Below are 20,653 nucleotides of genomic sequence, written 5' to 3' on the forward strand. Positions count from 1 at the left end.
TTTTTTTTTTTTTTTTTTTTGGCCTGTAAGACTTTCACGGGGTCAAGAGTAAGAACATAACTCTTTGGGAGGGCTGACACTTAAAGAACTGTATCATGGTTTAGGAGTTATGGGAAAAAGAGAGAGTAACTGAGCTGAGGAGTGATACTAGGAAAATTAAGGCTGAAGTAACTCAAAACTAAAAATAGCCTTTTTTAAATTAAATTAAACATATACTGGTGTCTTTGGATCTCATTGTACAGAATTTACTGTATAAAAAACCTTCCCTTTGTCTCTTGTTTCTGTTTCCTACACTTTCTTCTATATTGTGCTTTAACTTCATGTGTCAGGCAGACTTTACCAGGGTCTGAAGTCAAACATTACCTAAAACAAATATTAGTCATCTTGCTGGTAAGGAGAACTTCTGTGTCACAGTTATTAGCTTGCTTTAAGCTTAGAGTTGGATGGGATTTAATCACCCTAAGCAAAACCCCTGAAGGGCACACCTGGCCTCAACAGTGTTGGCTTCTTTTTAAAAACAATGCCCGCTTATGGTAGAGAATCCCTGTAAAAGAATCCCAGAGAAGTTTCTGACAGGATCCTACAAACGCAGGCCCACTCACTTCACTCCAGTTATTTCTAGTCTTTTGTAGACCTAATGGATCTGAGATAAAATCTTTCAAAAGTGTTGGTACTCCATGTATGCTGCTAAAATGAAGTTAAAAGTTCAGAAGTGGGCTTCCTAGGTGGCGCAGTGGTTAGGAATCCGCCTGCCAATGCAGGGGACACGGTTCGATCCCTGCCCCAGGAAGATCCCATTTAAAAAAAAAAAAGTTCAGAAGTGTTACCTCTAGACTGGGCTTATATTAATCTGGGTATAAATGAAGAAGATATATTAATGATAGAATCCCCTGCTTTTAATTGGGGAAATAGGGCTTTTAAAATTTTGACCTCAACTAAAAATGATATGCAATAGTCTACGTTTGTATATGTTTGAAATACATTCTATTCTTAGAGATCTCTTAATCCTCATGTTCTACTGATTTGGGGCATAGACTGAAGTGCAGATACACAGTTGTTTCCTGCATTATTCAGACTCATCCTTAAAGTCAAGTTCTTGCTGTTTTCTGCTAGGAACTGCTGACTCCAGTTACCCATGGGATGGAGGACCTGGGAGGGATAGGAGTTAGGGTCTTTTAAAACTCTGGATCTAGGCATTTGTCTCTCCTTAAGCACCAACCACAGTTGCAGGTTGAAGGGCTGTGATTTCTGCAATGAACTCAAACTTTTGGAGTAAAAAGTCCAAATCTTTAAAAATTATAAGAAAAAAGGAAGAAAAGGAAAAAGCTGCAAGAGTCTATTACTTATGAAATCCAATTCTTAGCAATGGAATCCCTCTAGGATTCAAATTTGGGCTTTGATTTGTTTTACTCAGTTTTGCTTTGAATTGAATACGTTTTGCTAAAAATTAAATTTTATATTAGTTCCAACATTAGTCAGAGTTGAATTTTGTGTAGCACAGTGCTTTTGCAGTAAGACTGGTGTGAAATACCGAATGCTCTGTTGATTTTATAGTCAGGTTAAATGGTCGAGGAGTACCTACTATAAGTATTATGTGTTGATCATCTTCTTTTCTATTCCCATCTACAGAACACCTACCCAGGTTGTGGTTTTAGAACAGCCAAAGCTCACTAATGTTGATTAGTCCTAATTTCCACACTGGGCCCCGTATGTGAAACTTGTTTAAATTTTGGTAAATTGGAGAATGATGGTTGTTACTGCCCTGAAGCATTTTGAATGAGTACAGCTCTGTTATAAAGGGGGACTAAGACTATAATTTGAAGGGAATTAAATATGTGAGTCCTCCTATAAATGGTGCTTTTTGTAACCTTTAGTGCTGAGATACAGAGCTGCTTTTCAGTATTTCACAAAGGAGTGGCATACAAGAATGGATTTTAAAGCTTTTCTCCAAATGTAATTTGTCGCTGGACTCTGATATGTCTGAAAATTATGTGATGTCACACATACAGAAATGTGAGGGGTTTTTTCCCATAAAACTGTTGAATAAAAGTATTATACAGCAATAATATTTGAGTTCTTCATTGATTACTGATTATATTATCAAGATCTATCTGCCCAGGTAGCCTCAGGACCTAAAGAATGTAAGTTGCCACGCAGATACTTTTGAGTAAAGAGAAAAGTAATAGGTATAGGGGATACGTGGTGTCATCCCTCCATCTGCCACCTTTCCTCTTCTTTTTGTTCTAGGCTAAGCCAACATCAACTAGAGGAATGCAAACTCTGATTTGATCTTCAGAACTTTCTGTAAACTGGACACTTAGCTATCATCCTGTACTGGATTAGCTGAGATGCTAGTCTAATGATTTTCATCTCTGGCGGCATATTGATATTACCTATACAGATTCTATAAAAATATTGATGCCTGGTCTACAACCTCCACCCCAATTAAATGAAAATCTCTGCTGTGGGGCCCTGGTATCTATATTTTTTCAGCTCCCCGGATGATTCTAACATATATCCAGAGATGAGGACCTTATCCTGGAACTTCCCTACTTACTCTTTCTCTGTCAGATATGTACTTCATTATATATGAAAGCAGGTTACATACTCCATTCTGACAGCAATCACTTCCCTCAGATGGCTTTGTTCAGGGCCGTGACAATAATACCCTTTTTATTTTCCATCCCTTTATTTCATTGGATTTTTACATGGCTGATCTCTGAACTTTTCTTCAAATAACATAACAAGGCTATCCTGCATTTGCTGCTCTAAAGATTCAACTGAGTTAAATTTCCTCAAGGGAGAGAAGGGAATGACACCGTGGGAGTGACTAGAGGGAAAGAAGAATAGAGGGAGTTGAAGAGGGAAGTGGAGAGGTAAAGTAGAAGGACAGGTAATGAAGACCTGTGATAGTAGAAATGGACTGAAGCAGTTAACCTCAAACCTCAACAGCGAGTCAAGAGACTGCCTGCAGACTAGAGGTAGAGAGTGGTGAGTGTAATGTGGACTTAGCCTCTGGCAGAATGGTCTCCTAAGTGTCATGTACCCTGGTCACTGAAACAACAAAATGGCACCAGAATTCTATCAAGGCCCAAACTTGCATTGGTGTGTGCTTTCTAAAGTGCTTCCTTCTGGCCCAGTTGATCTGGGGTCTTCCAAACTCCTCTCCTCCCCTGCATCGACAATTACCCGTGACACAGGTGGTTTGGAGACATTGTGAATCTCTCTACTGCCCTATTTGGTCACTATTCATCATCTAGCAGCACATATGCAGATCTGGAGTACCATCTCCCTTTCCCTAACCCATTCCCTGGCTCCAGGGCACTTACGTTGGAGATGAACTTATCTGTGTTCTTTTACCAGTTAGAATTCTTCAGGCACTCAATTGTACCCTGAAGAAGACCCTGTCTTGAGAGTATTCTCTTCATTGACTTTCTAGGGAGGAAGGCAGGGTTCTTTGTCAGAAGGTCCATATGCTATATGATATTTTAAAGCCAAAAGTAGGTTTTCTCAACTACTCCAGAACTAACTTCCCGTCACTACGAATTCCAAAGCCTTCCTGCTAGTGATAGCTTATGATGAGAACACCAGGTGAGAAATCTGAACACCTGAAAGAGTCACAAAGATTACTACAGACCTGTATACCTGGATCTTGGGAGTAAAAGTCTAAACTCCAGGCCAACTGATCCTCCAAAACTATGACTACAGATCTAACAGTTCTTGTTTTCAAGGATCTTTGTTATCAATTACAATAGTTCTGGGTTACAATTACAAGTTAGGTTTTGGGATTGGGTAGTGGAATGGGTGTTGCATTCAACCAATCTCAGAAAATATTCCTGAAGGTCAGGGGACAGACTAGGGATATTTTGAATGTTTGGGGGTCTTTTGCTGTATCCACAAATGGAAACATTTGTGCCAACCTGAAGATGGCGTTTCTTTTTTCTCCCCTAATTAGCAGAGCTGGTTCCTATAGGTTGCCTGGGAGAGTGACCTAGAGTTAGGATACCTAGGGAGAGTAAAGGAATTTGACAATCCAGGGATCTACCTGGATCAAGAGCCAGTCTGAGCACATAATGGATTCTGAGAGTAGCATCTTATTTTTAGATATAACAGAGAACTGTGGCTGCAACCAGGACTAAATGAACTAACGTTTAGGAGGGAAAGTAGAACTGTCCAGGCAGAACTGAGATCACTAATCATCTTATTCCCTGTAGCCATTTGCTGATTCTGGGCATGGGCTAAGGACTGAGCTTTGCCCAGGCAGAGGGTATCTGATGGGGGTAAAGTGAAACCAACAAAGCTCTTAGTGGTATGTGGTGATAGAGAGATGAGTTGAAAACTTGAAGGGCATCAGATGCACAGCTATTTTTCCCTAAAGGACACTTACTGAGGTCTGGATTGCATGAGAGGCTTAAGAGCTAGCACAAGAGCTTATGAAAAGCAGAGTGAAATCTCTCAAAGTCTCCTGGTTCTGAGGTAATAAAGACTAACTAGAGAAAAGGGGCTTGACTGAAGTACATGGTCCCAAGACATTTGTGAAGTATTGGACGAATGTGAGGTAGGACACAAAAGAAAAGAACTATACTAAAAATTCTTGAAAGGCCAAATGTTTTCCAAACAATTGCATGCCAAAACAAAACTCAAGAATACCTATAGGAATACAAAAGTATCCAGCACTCAACAATGTAAACAGTCACTATGTTTGACATCCAATTAAAAATTACCAGGAGAGTTCTATTTCGGATCAAAATAGAATAACAGGGACTAGATTTACCTTCCTATCTAAAACAACCAAAGATCCGACAAAATTTACTAAGTAATGGTTTTTAGACATTAAAAACAAAGCAATGAAGGATAGTAATCCCTGAAATGCAGGAAACAAATGAAGTGAGCCCTTTAATCGCCCAGGATGAATACCTTGAGAATTTCCAGCCTGGTAAGACCAACAATACAAAATGAGCAGGGTAGAGTACCAAGGAGGAGAAAGCTACACAGAGATAGAGCTTAATAGGTCAAATGCCAATCTCTTCCAGAAACACCCTCACAGACACACAGAAATAATGTTTTGCCACGTATTTGAGCATCCTATTTGAGCAAGTCAAAGTGACACCTAAAATAAACCATCACAACATAACACGGTTGTCTCAAAACCGTTAGGCTGAGCAAAAGAAGCCAACATAAAAGAGCATATACCGTATGATCCAGAAATCAGATCAGTGATTACCTAGGGATGGAGGTATCAATTGTTGGGATAGGAGAGAGGGAGAGATTACGAAAGAGCAGGAGGAAACTCTGGGGGATGATGGTTATGTTCGTTATCTTGATTGTGGTGATGCTTCACAGGTATATATACAAAAAGATCAAGTATGTGCCTTAAATATATGTAGTTAATTATATGTTAATTATACCTCAATAAATCAAAAAATGTTAAGAATTGATGGTGAAATAAATGTTTTTAGACAAAAACTGAGGAAACTCAACATCAGCAAAGGATATCACAAATATACTGAAAGTATTCTTATGAAAGAATGAAAATAACTCTAGTTGGAAACATGGCAATTCAGAATGGAATAAAGAATACTGAAAATGGTAGATATGTACGCCAAAAATATTTAATGATGTCAGAAATTTACAAAAGTTTGTCAACAGTAATGCAAAAGGTAGAATTTGGTAAAGGGAGTTACAGTTTTCAAAGAATTCTAGCAGCATTGTGAAAGTAATCATTTGTATAAAAATATACTAAATCAAAAATGTTACATATTGATATTTCTAAGGTCAACTCTCAAAAATGGTAAAGCAAGTTAATAGGAGAAAATGTAATAACATAAAATATCTGTTTAATCAAAACGAAAGCAAGGGCTTCCCTGGTGGCACAGTGGTTAAGAATCTGCTCGCCAATGTGGGGGACATGGGTTTGATCCCTGGTCTGGGAAGATCCCACATGCTGTGGAGCAACTAAGCCTGTCTGCCACGACTACTAAGCCTGTGCTTTAGAGCCCACAAGCCACAACTACTGAGCTCATGTGCCTCAACTATGGAAGCTCACGCACCTAGAGCCTGTGCTCTGCAATAAGCAGGCGCACTGCAATGAAGAGTAGCCCCCACTCTCTACAACTAGAGAAAACCCTGTGCACAGCAACAAAGATCCAACACAGCCATAAATAAATAAATAAATAAATAAACAAATAAATAAATCTTAAAAAAAAAAAGCAAGAAGGAGGGGAAAGTGGAACATAAAACATATGGTAAATATAGAAACCAAGTAGTAAAGCGGTAGACATATACACAGCTATAATCATAATTATATTGTTTCAATCAACTAAAAGATTAAGCTTGCCGGACTAGGTAAGAAAAAACTCTGTCCTTGAGAACATAAAGATTTTTGTTTAATTTGGAGGCTATTCTATAAGAAAGTAACTTTACATATGTGCTCAGGAAGAGATAGAGGGGGTATTATAGAGTACATGATTTTCCTGGAAACACTCTCAGATCTCTGTAGTAGAAATTATTTTGTTCTGTTTTCTTGTTTGGAGGTTTTTTAAATTGTTATAATATCCATCCTAATGAATGTGAAGTGAAACCTCATAGTGGTTTTAATTTGCATTGTCCTAATGATCAGTTGTACTGACATCTTTTCACATGCTTATTGGCCATTTGTGTACCATCCTTGAAGAAATGTCCATTCAGGTCCTTTGCCTATTTTTAAATTGGGTTGTTTGTTTTTTGTTGTTGAGTTTTAAGAGTTCTCTATATTTTCTGGATATTAATTTCAGATATATATTTGCAAATATTTTCTCTGTCGGCTGCCTTTTTTACTCTGATGATAGAAGTCCTTTAATGCACAAGAATTTTTCATTTTGATAAAGTCTAATTTATCTATTTTTTCTTTTGTTGCCTGTGCCTTTGATGTTATATCCAAGAAATCATTACCAAATCCAATGTCATGAAGCTTCCCCTATATTTTGTTCTAAGATTTTTATAGTTTTAGCTCCTATGTTTAAGTCTTTGACCAATTTTGAGTTAATTTTTGTAAATGGTGTTAAATAAGAGTTCAACTTCATTCTAGTGCCGGTGGATATCCATTTCCCCCAGAACTCTTTGTTAAAAAGACTTTCCTTTTATCCATTGAATGGTCTTGGCACCCTTGTCAAAAGTCATTTGACCATATATGTAAGAGTTTATTTCTGGGCTCTATTCTATTCCATTGGTCTATATATCTGTCTTTATGCCAGTACCACACTGTTTTGATTACTGTCATTTTATAGTAGGTTTTGAAATCAGGAAATGTGAGTTTTCCATCTTTGATCTTCATTTTCAAAGTTGTTTTGGATATTCAGTATCCCTTGAAATTCCATATGAATTTTAAGGTGGATTTTTCCTCTTTCTGCAAAAAAGTTGGGATTTTGAAAGGGAGTGCATTGGATCGGCAGATCATTTGGGGCAGTATGGACATGTTAGCAATATTAAGTCCTCCAATCCATGAACATTGGCCATCTTTCCATTTATTTTTGTTTTCTTTAATTTCTATGAGCAATGTTTTGTAGTTTCATTGTATGAGTCCTTCATCTCCTTGGTTAATTCCCAATTATTTTATTCTTTTTGAGGCAAATGGAATTGTTTTATTAATTTCTTTTTTCAGTTGTTCATTGTTAGGGTATAGAAATACAATTGACTTTTGTGTGTTGATTTTGTACCCCGCTATTTTGCTGAGTTCATTTATTATTTCTAACTTTTTTTTTTTTTGGCGTGGAATCTTTAGTTTCTTACATGTGAGCTCATGTCATCTGTGAATAATTTAGTTTTTCTTTACCATTTTAGATGGCTTTTAGCTCCCTACATTCTTATCCCAAGGATCCTCTGAGGGATTCTCTACACTCTCCAAAGATGCAGTACAGACCCTTCCTTAGAAAACCCTGCCTTATAACATCCATTCCTGGGGACATTCTCCTGTGGTGAGCTCTGATGAGAATGGGATTGTCCTTGAAAATTCACACAGTTTCACCTTCCCATTAGCAAGACATGTTCTTGTCCTATACTACATCCCCTCCTCTATGCTGCTATAATATCCAAAGGTGAAGACATTTGCCACATTCTGATCAAAGTATCTGTTTTTGAGCACTGATTTCCTACCAATTTGAGGTTCTCAAGGAGAACTTGATTGATTCTATGACTCCAGTGCCTGGCATGGTGTCAGGAAAATTAAGTACTCAATAAATATTCATGAAATAATGTGTATAAAATCCTTTGTAAGCTGAAAGTACAGAAGAAAATAATAATTACTATGTTTCTTTACATACAATGATCTTTTTTTCTTAGCCCCTCCTGATCCTAAGAAGAAGAACCATTAAGGTAAAATTCATCATATTTCTTCAAGCATCTTTCATTCCTGCTAATCCAAAAGTTATTTGGTAGGCATCTACTGTAAGGACAGCCCCAAGGTTGAATTCTGAGGTGTGCAGCAGAGCCTCATGATTATATCCTCTTGCCCTTGGAGGTGATGCTCCCCAGCAGTACAGATGAACCCTGGGTCCATCCTGTGGACCTCCTTGGCCAGGTGCACAATTCACTGTGGGGTAAGTTACTCTCTCAGACCTCACTTCTCAACTCGGGCTGCCTCTTAAAAAGCTGAATTTTGTTGTAGGAATTTCTTATTTTCCCCTTAAGCTTTCCTAACCTAGCCTGAAGACTGTCCTTATTCTCATCCCCTTTGGCTACCAAGAGACTGCCATCAGCTCATCCTTCTACATGCTTTTATAATTATCTAAACCTGCAGACTCTTTCTTCCAACTAGTCCCTCAGTTGTATGTTCTCAGGGCATAGGCTAAGCATAATGTTTATTCAGCAAATACACATACCAAGGACTATGGCCTGGTCTTGGTTGCATTTCCTAATGACCGTTTAACACATATCGAGTTTATCACAGTTCAAAGAGAACACTGTCAAGCACACAAGATAAGCAATGCCTGACTCACTCAGAGGCAAAAATACAATGAGCCACTTTTAGATGCAGTTTATTACTTACATAGACAGTGAAAAAAAGAGTAGTCACATGTACCAGCTCCCTGGGCCATTGTCCTACACACCAAAAAGCACAACATCAAAACAAAAGGGGCTGATGACTGCAATGTGAATAGTTGGACACTCACTGCTGAGGAACCAATTCTCAACTGGAACTAAATGGTTTTATAGTCTCAGCTATACCTTGAGAGCTACTTTTATAAATCTAGGAGCCTCAAGACTTCCAGTTCAGGGCTCTTTGCACTTTGCCACACAGCCTCATATAAGAATGTCAGAGTGGAATAAAAAATGACCTTCTCATTTTTAAGATGAAAAAATTAGAAGATTCCTGCCCAGATAAATATATTCTCATGGATTCCATGGGTCTATTTTTTATGCTCAGCCAGCTTTCAATCCCTAGCTGATGAAATTAGAAGAAGGAACACGTAAATAATAATTAATACTTACCACAATTACAATATATTTAGTAATTATCTATATAATGTTTGGCTGTTAGAAGACAATCTTGTGTGTGTAGGACCTGTCTTGTTCCCCCTATGTCCTTACTATACAAGTCCCTGCCACATAGAACAGTCAATAAACACTTGTTGAATAAAAGTAATTATAAACAGCTAATTTTTACCAATATTCCTTAGTTCCAAGTGTATTCCTCACAAAATCTTTTACTGGGGCTGTATTGAAGCAATAAAACCACAGATTTGGAGAAGATATTATTGGATTTGAATACCAGATCCACCACTTAACTAAATATGCAATAGTAGACAATTTCTTTAATCTCTTTGAGCCTCATTATCCCGTTTTACAAAATAGAGAATACAACATTACATATAGATCTTTTGGATGATTTTAAATGTGTGTGTGTTTGTGTGTGTGGAGAGAGACAGAGAGACAAACTACTAAGCTCAGTGTCTGAGAAGTCACTTGATTAATGTGAATTCCTCATTCTCGAATCCTTGGTGCACTGGCTGCAGACCTAGGGATCAGGGATCATCTATACCAAAATCACATGAGAAACTTGTTAATAATCTCTGGGCATAGGGATAGGGCACAGGACTCCTCTTTCTTCCACAAATTTCCTAGGTAATTCTTTTTTTTTTCTGGCTGCCTTGGGTCTTCGTTGCTGCCTGTGGGCTTCCTCTAGTTGTGAATGGGGGCTACTCTTTGTTGCAGTGCTTGGGCTTCTCAGTGCGGTGGCTTTTCTTGTTGCAGAGCATAGGCTCTAGGTGTGCAGGCTTCAGTAGTTGCAGCATGTGGCCTCAGCAGTTGAGGTGCACAGGCTTAGTTGCTCCACAGCATGTGGGATCTTCCCAGACCAGGGATTGAACCCACGTCCCCTACATTGGCAGGCAGATTCTTAACCACTGTGCCACCAGGGAAGTCCCCTAGGTAATTCTTATACAACCACTGCAGAAGTAAAGTAAATAGGTAGTTCAAAATCTGAAGAATCATCTCCTGGGTGATCAGTGATTAGCTCAGTCCCCAAATTAGGTTTCTCAGGATTCTACAGTCTCAAAACAGGGAGCTCAGTGATTGGCATGACATCAAGGAAAATTTTTTTGAAACATGGGAATGGGGAACAGAATAACTAGGATTTCCCAATAAGAAGGAAGAAATGACAGGTGTTGAAACAATACTGAGGTGAAGGAGGGAGAGAAAGAGACACATGTATTATCTGAGAAAAGATATTCAATATTACAATTTATGTTTAGGAAAAAAGCCCACTATTTTCATGACATATACTATAAAAAGCAAAGCTCAGTGATAGCTCCTTGATGGGTAAGGCTGTGCATTAGAGAGATTCTGTATTCTGTATTATCAGAAATTCTCAAGACTCTGTGAAAAATTAAACAAATTTGTGTTTCAGGTCAGTAACTCTGGGAAGTAAAGAAAATAATCCATCATAATATCTTGCTATGGTTCAATTGCAGGTTGGAATGTGGGAGCAAAGCTGCATTTACTTGTTCAAAGTATCACACAACTAAGTTTGTTTAGAACTTAAGCCAGGCAAGCCATTTTGTGATGACTCAGGATAAAAGGGCTGGCATTAAGAATGACGACAAAAAAAAAAAAATGATCACAAGATCATAATTTTTATTTTTATTATTTATTTATTTATTTATTTATTTTTTGGGGGGGTACACCAGGTTCAATCATCCGTTTTTATACACATATCCCCATCTTCCCTCCCTTCCTTGACTCCCCCCTCCCCAAGTCCCCCCCACCCTCCCTGCCCCAGTCCTCAAAGGCATCTTCCATCCTCGAGTTGGACTCCCTTTGTTATACAACAACTTCCCACTGACTATTTTACAGTTGGTAATATATATATGTCTGTGCTACTCTCTCGCTTTGTCTCAGTTTCCCCTTCACCCCCCGCCCCCTCCCATACCTCGAGTTCTCCAGTCCATTCTCTGTATCTGCATCCTTGTTCTTGTCACTGAGTTCAACAGTACCATTTTTAGATTCCGTATATGTGAGTTAGCATACAATATTTGTCCTTCTCTTTCTGACTTACTTCACTCTGTATGACAGATTGTAGTTCTATCCACCTCATGACATATAGCTCCATCTCATCCCTTTTTATAGCTGAGTAATATTCCATTGTATATATATGCCACATCTTCTGTATCCATTCATTTGTTGATGGGCATTTCGGTTGCTTCCATGTCCTGGCTATTGTAAATAGTGCTGCAATAAACATTATGGTACAAGTTTCTTTTGGGATTATGGTTTTCTTTGGGTATATGCCCAGGAGTGGGATTACTGGATCATATGGTAGTTCTATTTGTAGTTTTTGAAGGAACCTCCAAATTGTTTTCCATAGTGGCTGTACCAATTTACAGTCCCACCAACAGTGCAGGAGAGTTCCTTTTTCTCCACACCCTCTCCAACATTTGTTGTTTCCAGACTTTGTGATGATGGCCATTCTGATGGGTGTGAGGTGATACCTCATTGTGGCTTTGACTTGCATTTGTCTGATGATTAGTGACGTGGAGCATCTTTTCATGTGTTTGTTGGCCATCTGTATGTCTTCTTTGGAGAAATGTCTATTTAGGTCTTCTGCCCATTTGTGGATTGGGTTATTTGCTTTTTTGGTATTAAGCTTCATGAGCTGCTTGTATATTTTGGAGGTTAATCCTTTGTCCGTTGTTTCATAGGCAATTATTTTTTCCCACTCTGAGGGTTGCCTTTTAGTCTTGTTTATGGTTTCTTTTGCTGTGCAAAAGCTTTTAAGTTTCATGAGGTCCCATTCATTTATTCTTGATTTTATTTCCATGATTCTAGGAGGTGGGTCAAAAAGGATGTTGCTTTGATGTATGTCATATAGTGTTCTGCCTATGTTTTCCTCTAGGAGTTTGACAGTGTCTGGCCTTACATGTAGGTCTTTAATCCATTTGGAGTTTACTTTTGTGTATGGTGTTAGGAAGTGTTCTAATTTCATTCTTTTGCATGTTGCTGCCCAGTTCTCCCAGCACCACTTATGGAAGAGGCTGTCTTTTTTCCATTGTATATTCTTGCCTCCTTGGTCAAAGATAAGGTGCCCATATGTGTTTGGGCTTACCTCTGAGTTCTCTATTCTATTCCATTGATCTTCCTTTCTATTTTTGTGCCAGTACCATACTGTCTTGATCACTATGGCCTTGTAGTATAGTTTGAAGTCAGGAAGCCTGATTCCACCAACTCCATTTTTCCTTCTCAAGATTGCTTTGGCTATTCGGGGTCTTTTGCATTTCCATACAAATCGTAAGATTTCTTGCTCTAGTTCTGTGAAAAATGCCATTGGTAATTTGATCGGGATTGCATTGAATCTGTAAATTGCTTTGGGTAGTACAGACATTTTCACGATGTTGATTCTTCCAATCCAGGAACATGGTATGTCCCTCCATCTGTTTGCGTCGTCTTTGATTTCTTTCCTCAATGTCTTAAAGTTTTCTGCATACAGATCTTTTGCCTCCTTAGGCAGGTTTATTCCTAGGTATTTTATTCTTTTTGTTGCAATGGTGAATGGGAGAGTTTCCTTAATTTCTCTTTCTGCTTTTCCGTTGTTAGTGTATAGGAATGCAAGAGATTTCTGTGCATTAATTTTGTATCCTGCTACTTTACTAAACTCATCAATGAGTGCTAGCAGTTTTCTGGTAGAGTCTTTCGGGTTTTCTATATATAATATCATGTCATCTGCAAAGAGTGACAATTTTACTTCTTCTTTTCCAATTTGGATTCCTTTTATTTCTTTTTCTTCTCTGATGGCTGTGGCTAAAACTTCCAAAACTATGTTGCATAATAGTGGTGAGAGTGGACAACCTTGTCTTGTTCCTGTTTTTAGGGGGAATTCTTCCAGTTTTTCCCCATTGAGAACGATGTTGGCTTTTGGTTTCTCATATATGGCTTTTATTATGTTGAGGTAATTTCCTTCTGTGCCCATTTTCTGGAGAGCTTTTATCATAAATGGATGTTGAACTTTGTCAAAAGCTTTTTCTGCATCTATTGAAATGATCATATGGTTTTTATCCTTCAATTTGTTAATATGATGTATCACATTGATTGATTTGCGTATATTGAAGAATCCTTGCATCCCAGGGATAAACCCCACTTGATCATGGTGTATGATTTTTTTTTTTTTTTTTTTTTTTTTTTAGTTGCGGCGCACGGGCTTAGTTGCTCCGTGGCATGTGGGATCTTCCTGGAGCAGGGATCAAACCCGTGTCCCCTGCATTGGCAGGCAGATTCTCAACCACTGCGCCACCTAGGAAGCCAGTGTGTATGATTTTTTTTTAATGCGCTGTTGCAGTCTGTTAGCTAGTATTTTGTTGAGGATTTTTGCATCTATATTCATCAGTGATATTGGTCTATAGTTTTCTTTTTTTTTTTTTTTTGTGACATCTTTGCCTGGTTTTGGTATCGGGGTGATGGTAGCCTCGTAGAATGAGTTTGGGAGTGCTCCGCCTTCTGCAATATTTTGGAAGAGTTTGAGAAGGATAGGTGTTAACTCTTCTCGAAATGTTTGATAGAATTCGCCTGTGAACCCATCTGGTCCTGGGCTTTTGTGTGTTGGGAGATTTTTAATCACTGCCTCAATTTCCATACTTGTGATTGGTCTGTTCATGGTTTCTATTTCTTCCTGGTTCAGTCTTGGAAGATTGTATTTTTCTAAGAATGTATCCATTTCTTCCAGGTTATCCAATTGATTGGCATATAGTTGCTTGTAGTAGTCTCTCATGATCTTTTGTATTTCTGAGGTGTCCGTTGTGACTTCTCCTTTTTCATTTCTAATTCTGTTGATTTACATCTTCTCCCTTTTTTTCTTGATGAGTCTGGCTAATGGTTTATCAATTTTGTTAATCTTCTCAAAGAACCAGCTTTTAGTTTCATTTATTTTTCTTATGGTTTCTTTCCTTTCTTTTTCATTTATTTCTGCTCTGATCTTTATGATTTCTTTCCTTCTGCTCACTTTAGGGTTTCTTTGTTCTTCTTTCTCTAGTTGTTTTAGGTGTAAGGTTAGGTTGTTTATTCGATCATTTTCTTGTTTCTTAAGGTAGGACTGTATTGCTATAAACTTCCCCCTTAGAACTGCTTTTGCTGCATCCCATAGGTTTTGGGTTGTTGTGTTTTCATTGTCATTTGTTTCTAGATATTTTTTGATTTCCTCTTTGATTTCTTTAGTGATTCCTTGGTTGTTTAAGAGTGAATTGTTTAGCCTCCATATGTTTGTCTTTTTTGCAGTTTTTTTCCCGTAATTGATATCTAGTCTCATGGCGTTGTGGTCTGAGAAGATGCTTGATATGATTTCAATTTTCTTGAATTTGCTGAGGTTTGATTTGTGACCCAAGATGTGATCTATCCTGGAAAATGTTCTGTGTGCACTTGAGAAGAACGTGTATTCTGTAGTTTTTGGATGGAATGTCCTATAAATATCAATTAAGTCGAGGTGGTCTAATGTGTCATTTAAAGCTTGTGTGTCTTTATTGATTTTCTGTTTGGATGATCTGTCCATTGATGTAAGTGGGGTGTTCAAGTCTCCCACTATTATTGTGTTCCTGTCGATGTCCCCTTTTATAGCTGTTAGCACTTGCCTTCTGTATTGAGGTGCTCCTATATTGGGGGCATAGATATTTACCATTGTGATATGTTCTTCTTGGATGGATCCCTTGATCATTATGTAGTGTCCTTCCTTGTCTCTTTTAATAGTCTTTACTTTCAAGTCTAATTTGTCTGATATGAATATTGCTACTCCAGCTTTCTTTTGACTTCCATTTGCATGGAATATCTTTTTCCATCCCTTTACTTTCAGTCTATATGTATCCCTTGGTCTGAAGTGGGTTTCTTGTAGGCAGCATATAGAAGGGTCTTGTTTTTGTATCCATTCAGCCAGTCTGTGTCTTTTGGTTGGAGCATTTAATCCATTTACATTTAAGGTGATTATTGACATGTGTGTTCCAATTACCATTTTTCTTAATTGTTTTGAGTTTGTATTTGTAGGTGTTTTCTTTTTCTTGTGTTTCCTACTTAGAGAAGTTCCCTTAGCACTTGTTGTAAGGCTGGTTTGGTGGTGCTGAATTCTCTTAACTTTTGCTTGTCTGGAAAGCTTTTGATTTCTCCCTCAAATCTGAATGAGATTCTTGCTGGGTAGAGTATTCTTGGCTGTAGGTTTCTCTCTTTCAGGACTTTCAGGATATCCTGCCATTCCCTTCTGGCCTGCAGAGTTTCTGTGGAAAGGTCAGCTGTTATCCTTATGGGTTTTCCCTTATATGTTGTTTGTTGCTTTTCTCTTGCTGCTTTTAATATTTTTTCTTTGTGTTTAATTGTCGTTAGTTTGATTAATATGTGTCTCGGTGTATTTCTCCTTGGGTTTATTCTGTATGGGACTCTCTGTGCTTCTAGGACTTGGTTAATTATTTCCTTTCCCATGTTGGGGAAGTTTTCCACTATAACCTCTTCAAATATTTTCTCAGACCCTTTCTTGTTTTCTTCTTCTTCTGGGATGCCTATAATTCGAATGTTGGTACGCTTAATGTTATCACTGAGGTCTCTGAGACTGTCTTCTAATCTTTTTATTATTTTTTCTTTTTCCTGCTCTGTGGCAGTTATTTCCCCCATTCTATCTTCCAACTCACTTATTCGTTCTTCTGCCTCAGTCATTCTGCTGGTTATAGCATCTAGAGTAGTTTTAATTTCAGTTATTTTGTTATCCATTGCTGTTTGTTTTTCTGAGTTCTTATGAACTGTTTCTTGTACTTTCTCTATTTTGTTATCGAGATTTTGTATCATTTTTACTATCATTACTCTAAATTCTTTTTCAGGCATTTTTCCTATTTCCTCCTCATTTATTTGGTCTTGTGGGTTTTTTTCCTGCTCCTTTGCCTGCATGGGGTTTCTTTGTTTCCTCATGGTTGTCCAAACTTTTGGGGTTGCTTGTCCTTGGGTTTTTTTGCGTTATTCTGTGACCAGCAGAGGTTCCTTTATTGTTTGTCTGTAAGCGTCGGTGTGTGGGGAGGGAGAGGGTACAATAGTGGCTCCTTCTCCTGGGAGGGAGTGAGCAGTGGTGCACTGATGTCTCAGTCAGGCTTGGAGGTGCCTGTTGCAGAGGGCGCCGGTGGCTCAGGCGTAAACAGAAAGTCTTAGAGTTGGGCCTCTCTCGGGGGTTTTTTTCTTTTCTTTTTCTTTTTTTTCTCTCGGCAGCCTCCCTGCTGCTGGCGTTGCAAGGGGTTTTAATCTAGCCCCACCCGAGTGCCTGAGGGTGCTTGTTATCCCTGAGCGCCTTAGGTGGCCCGCAGGGCGTCTGTCCACTGCCTGTTGCAGAGGCGCAGAAAGAGAGAGAGAGGCTATGCGCGCGGCTCCTCCTCCCCGCCCGTGAGCCTGCAGCCTCCAGCCGCCATCATGGCCAGGCAGCTCTCAGGAACGGGCACTCCTCTCCGCGGACCTCCTCCCTCCTGTCCTCTCGGTCTGTCACCCTACCGGCAACAATGTTTCTCACACTGAACCAGCTCTCCTGTTCCCACACTCCCGCTCCTGGACCCTCCGTTCAGCCGTGGATCGATGTCTCGGTCCGGGAATGCTGAGCTGCGCTGCGGACCCTCCGAATGTTTCTCACTCCCTCCCATCTGCCACAGCTCCGCTGCTTCACCCTCTTTGAGCCCTCGTAGATGCCTCCCTACCGGCTATGTCGGCCTCCCCGCAGTCCTATCTGGTGTCCAAGGCCGTCTGCTGGTGTTCAGCTGGTTCTCTGTGAGAATTACTGCGTCCTTCCGTGCATTCCCAATGCATCTGTGGGGAGGGATGCACTCCACGTCTCTCTACTTCGCCGCCATCTTTTTTCCTCCAGAAGGAAATGTATAGTCTGCTGGTGTTGGAGCGTTGCCTGCAGAGGTGGGGGGCAGCTGTGCCTCACCAAGGAGACAGGGGCACTGGCGGCAGGGGTTCTGAGAAGTGCTCATTGGCATTGAACCCTCCCAGAGTCCACCCATAATTTTTAAAATTCTCCAGAGAAATTGCACAGCTGCCTCTAGATTCTGGAAAGATGATTAAGGTCTCATCTTTGAGAAGGTTTGAGGTTTGGGAAGAAGATGTGAGATAAAATGAGAAAAAGAAAATTCCTAAAATAGTGGTCAAATAGTAGAAGTTTAAGAGTTAATTAATGAATGTGCTTCTGTGATTGGAGATGATACTTGGGTAATATGTGAATAGGTAATGATTGCAGCCCTAGGCTATGGTTAGTATGCTTTGGCATTGTTTTTCCTTTAGGAGTTGAAGTTTCCTCGCAGTCACAGAATCAAGAAAAATCTGAAGCAATGGAAAGATATAATGATGCTATATACCTATGTGACCACATTTTATTGGGTTGGCCAAAAGGTTCGTTCAGTTTTTTCCATAAGATGGATCTAGTAGCACTTAGTTGTCTTTAACTTCATTCAAAACCATTCTGTTAGATTGCTTATGACAGCTGTCATATCAGTGTGCATTAAAAAAAAGACTTATCAGGGACTTCCTATGCGAATCTGCCTGCCAATGCAGGGGACATGGGTTCGATCCCTGCCCCAGGAAGATACCACATGCTGCGGAGCAGCTAAGCCTGCGCGCCACAACCATTGAGCCTGTGCTCTAGAGCCTGTGAGCCACAACTGTTGAGCCCATGTGCCGCAACTACTGAAGCCCACGTGCCTAGAGTCCATGCTCTGCAACAAGAGAAACCACCACAATGAGGAGCCTGAACACCACAATGAAGAGTAGCCCCACTCTCCGCTACTAGAGAAAGCCCACGTGAAGCAACAAAGACCCAACGCAGCCAATTAATTAATTAATTAAAAAATATATATATATGCAGTAAAAAAAAAGACTTATCAAAGTTGGTGAATTTTTGTGTAGCCATTTTAATATTGAAGATGGAAGAAAAAAAGCAACACTTTTGGCATATTATGCTTTTTTATTTCAAGAAAGGTAAAAACGCAACCCAAATGCAAAAAAAAGATTTGTGCAGTGTGTGGAGAAGGTACTGTGACTGCTCAAAGGTATCAAAAGTGGTTTGCGAAAAAAAAAAAATGGTTTGCGAAGTTTCATGCTGGAGGTTTCTCACTGGAAGATGCTCCACAGGTGGGAAGACCAGTTGAAGTTGATAGCAATCAAATCGAGACATTAACTGAGAACAATCAATGTTATACCATGTGGGAGATAGCCAACATACTCAAAATATCAAAATCAAGCGTTGAAAATCATTTGCACCATCTTGCTTATGTTCATCACTTTGATGTTTGGATTCTATGTAAGTTAAGCAGAAAAAACCCTTCTTGACCATATTTCCACACGTGATTCTCTACTTAAACATAATAAAAATGTTCATTTTTAAAACAAATAGTGACGGATGATGAAAAGTGGATACTGTACAATAATGTGGAATGGAAGAAGTTGTGGGGCAAGCGAAATGAACCACCACCAACCACACCGAAGGCCAGTCTTCATCCAAAGAAGGTGATGTGTATATGGTGGGATTGGAAGGGAGTCGTCTATTATGAGCTCCTTCCAAAAGACCAAACGATTAATTCCAACAAGTTCTGCTCCCAATTAGACCAACTGAAAGTAGCACTTGACGAAAAGCATGCAGAATTAGTCCACAGAAAACACATAATCTTCCATCAAGACTGCAAGTTTCTTTGATGACAAGGCAATACCTGTTACATTTTGGCTGGGAAGTTCTGATTCATCCGCTGTATTCACCAGACATTGCACCTTCAGATTTCCATTTACTTTGGTCTTTACAAAATTCTCTTAATGGAAAAAAATTCAATACCCTGGAAGACTATAAAAGGTACCTAGGACAGTTCTTTGCTCAAAAACATAAAAAGTTTTGGGAAAATGGAATTATGAAGCTGCCTGAAAAATGGCAGAAGGTAGTGGGACAAAAGGTTGAATAAGTTGCTCAATAAATTCTTGGTGAAAATGAAAAATGTGTCTTTTATTTCACTTAAAAACCAAAGGCACTTTTTGGCCAACCCAAGACAAGACAATCCAGCTGATACTTTTATAAGAATACATAAAATTAAAATTCAAAAAGCCCCTGGGGAAGTGTGGAAGCTGTTCAGAATTATCATGAACGAGTATTTAGAAGAATCTGTTGGGCACCAAGAAGCGTAGCATGAACTTGTAGAACTATACATCAATGAACACCATTATACAAAGAAGCCTTTAGTTTAGAGGAGCTTATGGTGACAAATCCACACAACACACCCTGTCATATCTAGGGATGCTGTCAGCAGGATACTCAAGTTAAATATAACCAAAGTAGACTTGAAAATCTTGACTTTTCAGCAAAGTATGTTGACAGGCATTGAAACTATTCAATAGAAATATAAGAGCTTTATTTGAGCTTAAGTGTATGCAAGTCATATTGCCTCTGATCCAAAAGCAAACACAAGAATGGAAAAGAAGAACATGAAATATGCTCATTGGGCAGTTAGTTAAATAGCAGAGTTTATCAGTTTACAGGTTGAAAATAAGAAGGAAACCAAATACTCGCTTTCACCAGTTGAAGACATGTCAGAAACATTGTGAATCCTAAAATTAAGTCAAGCTTTTGCATGTTAGATTTCACAACTGCTCAGCTGAATTTATTTGCCTGTAACTTACTGAATGCCTAAAGCTGTTTATACCAAATCTGTGCTAATGAGGCAGTTGTATGTGGGCAGAGAGGAAGGAGGGGGGAGGGTGGAGGGAGAGAGATTAAACAGCATTTTATCTGCACACCCCCAATCATGAATGCTCTCAAACTCCCTATGTTAGCAAGGAAGATTTGCAACTTAATGGCTTAATTGGTACAAGTCTCAGGGTAATCACTGATCAAATTTGGTGTATATTTCTACAGACAACTGCACTGTTAGCCATACTGAGATTGTTGGTTATAATGCAGAATTATCCAGAGCATTTGATCTTTTCTTATACAGTGATTTTTGCTTTTCCCTTATACAATGTCCCTTCTACAAACTATAGATTAGAAATTGAGGCTTCTGAAAGAAACATCTAAAGAGCCTCAGTAAAAGACAATATCTAGTCTTCTTAACTGTTAACAGTATAAGAAATAGACTCATGGGTACAACTTCCAGTGTAAGCTAACATTATCACCTCAGACAGACAGTTGTCAGACTGTTCAAGT

The 20,653-nt window shown here is 39.0% G+C and overlaps 1 pseudogene; it reads left to right on the plus strand.

The window, feature by feature from the left end:
- Positions 1-2,896: 2,896 nt before the first annotated feature.
- LOC130835741 (ER membrane protein complex subunit 2-like) lies at positions 2,897-20,055 on the plus strand (annotated as a pseudogene).
- The last annotated feature ends 598 nt before the right edge of the window (positions 20,056-20,653 follow it).

This window comes from Hippopotamus amphibius, chromosome 1 (genome assembly GCF_030028045.1).
Source record: "Hippopotamus amphibius kiboko isolate mHipAmp2 chromosome 1, mHipAmp2.hap2, whole genome shotgun sequence".
Taxonomy (NCBI): Eukaryota; Metazoa; Chordata; class Mammalia; order Artiodactyla; family Hippopotamidae; genus Hippopotamus; species Hippopotamus amphibius.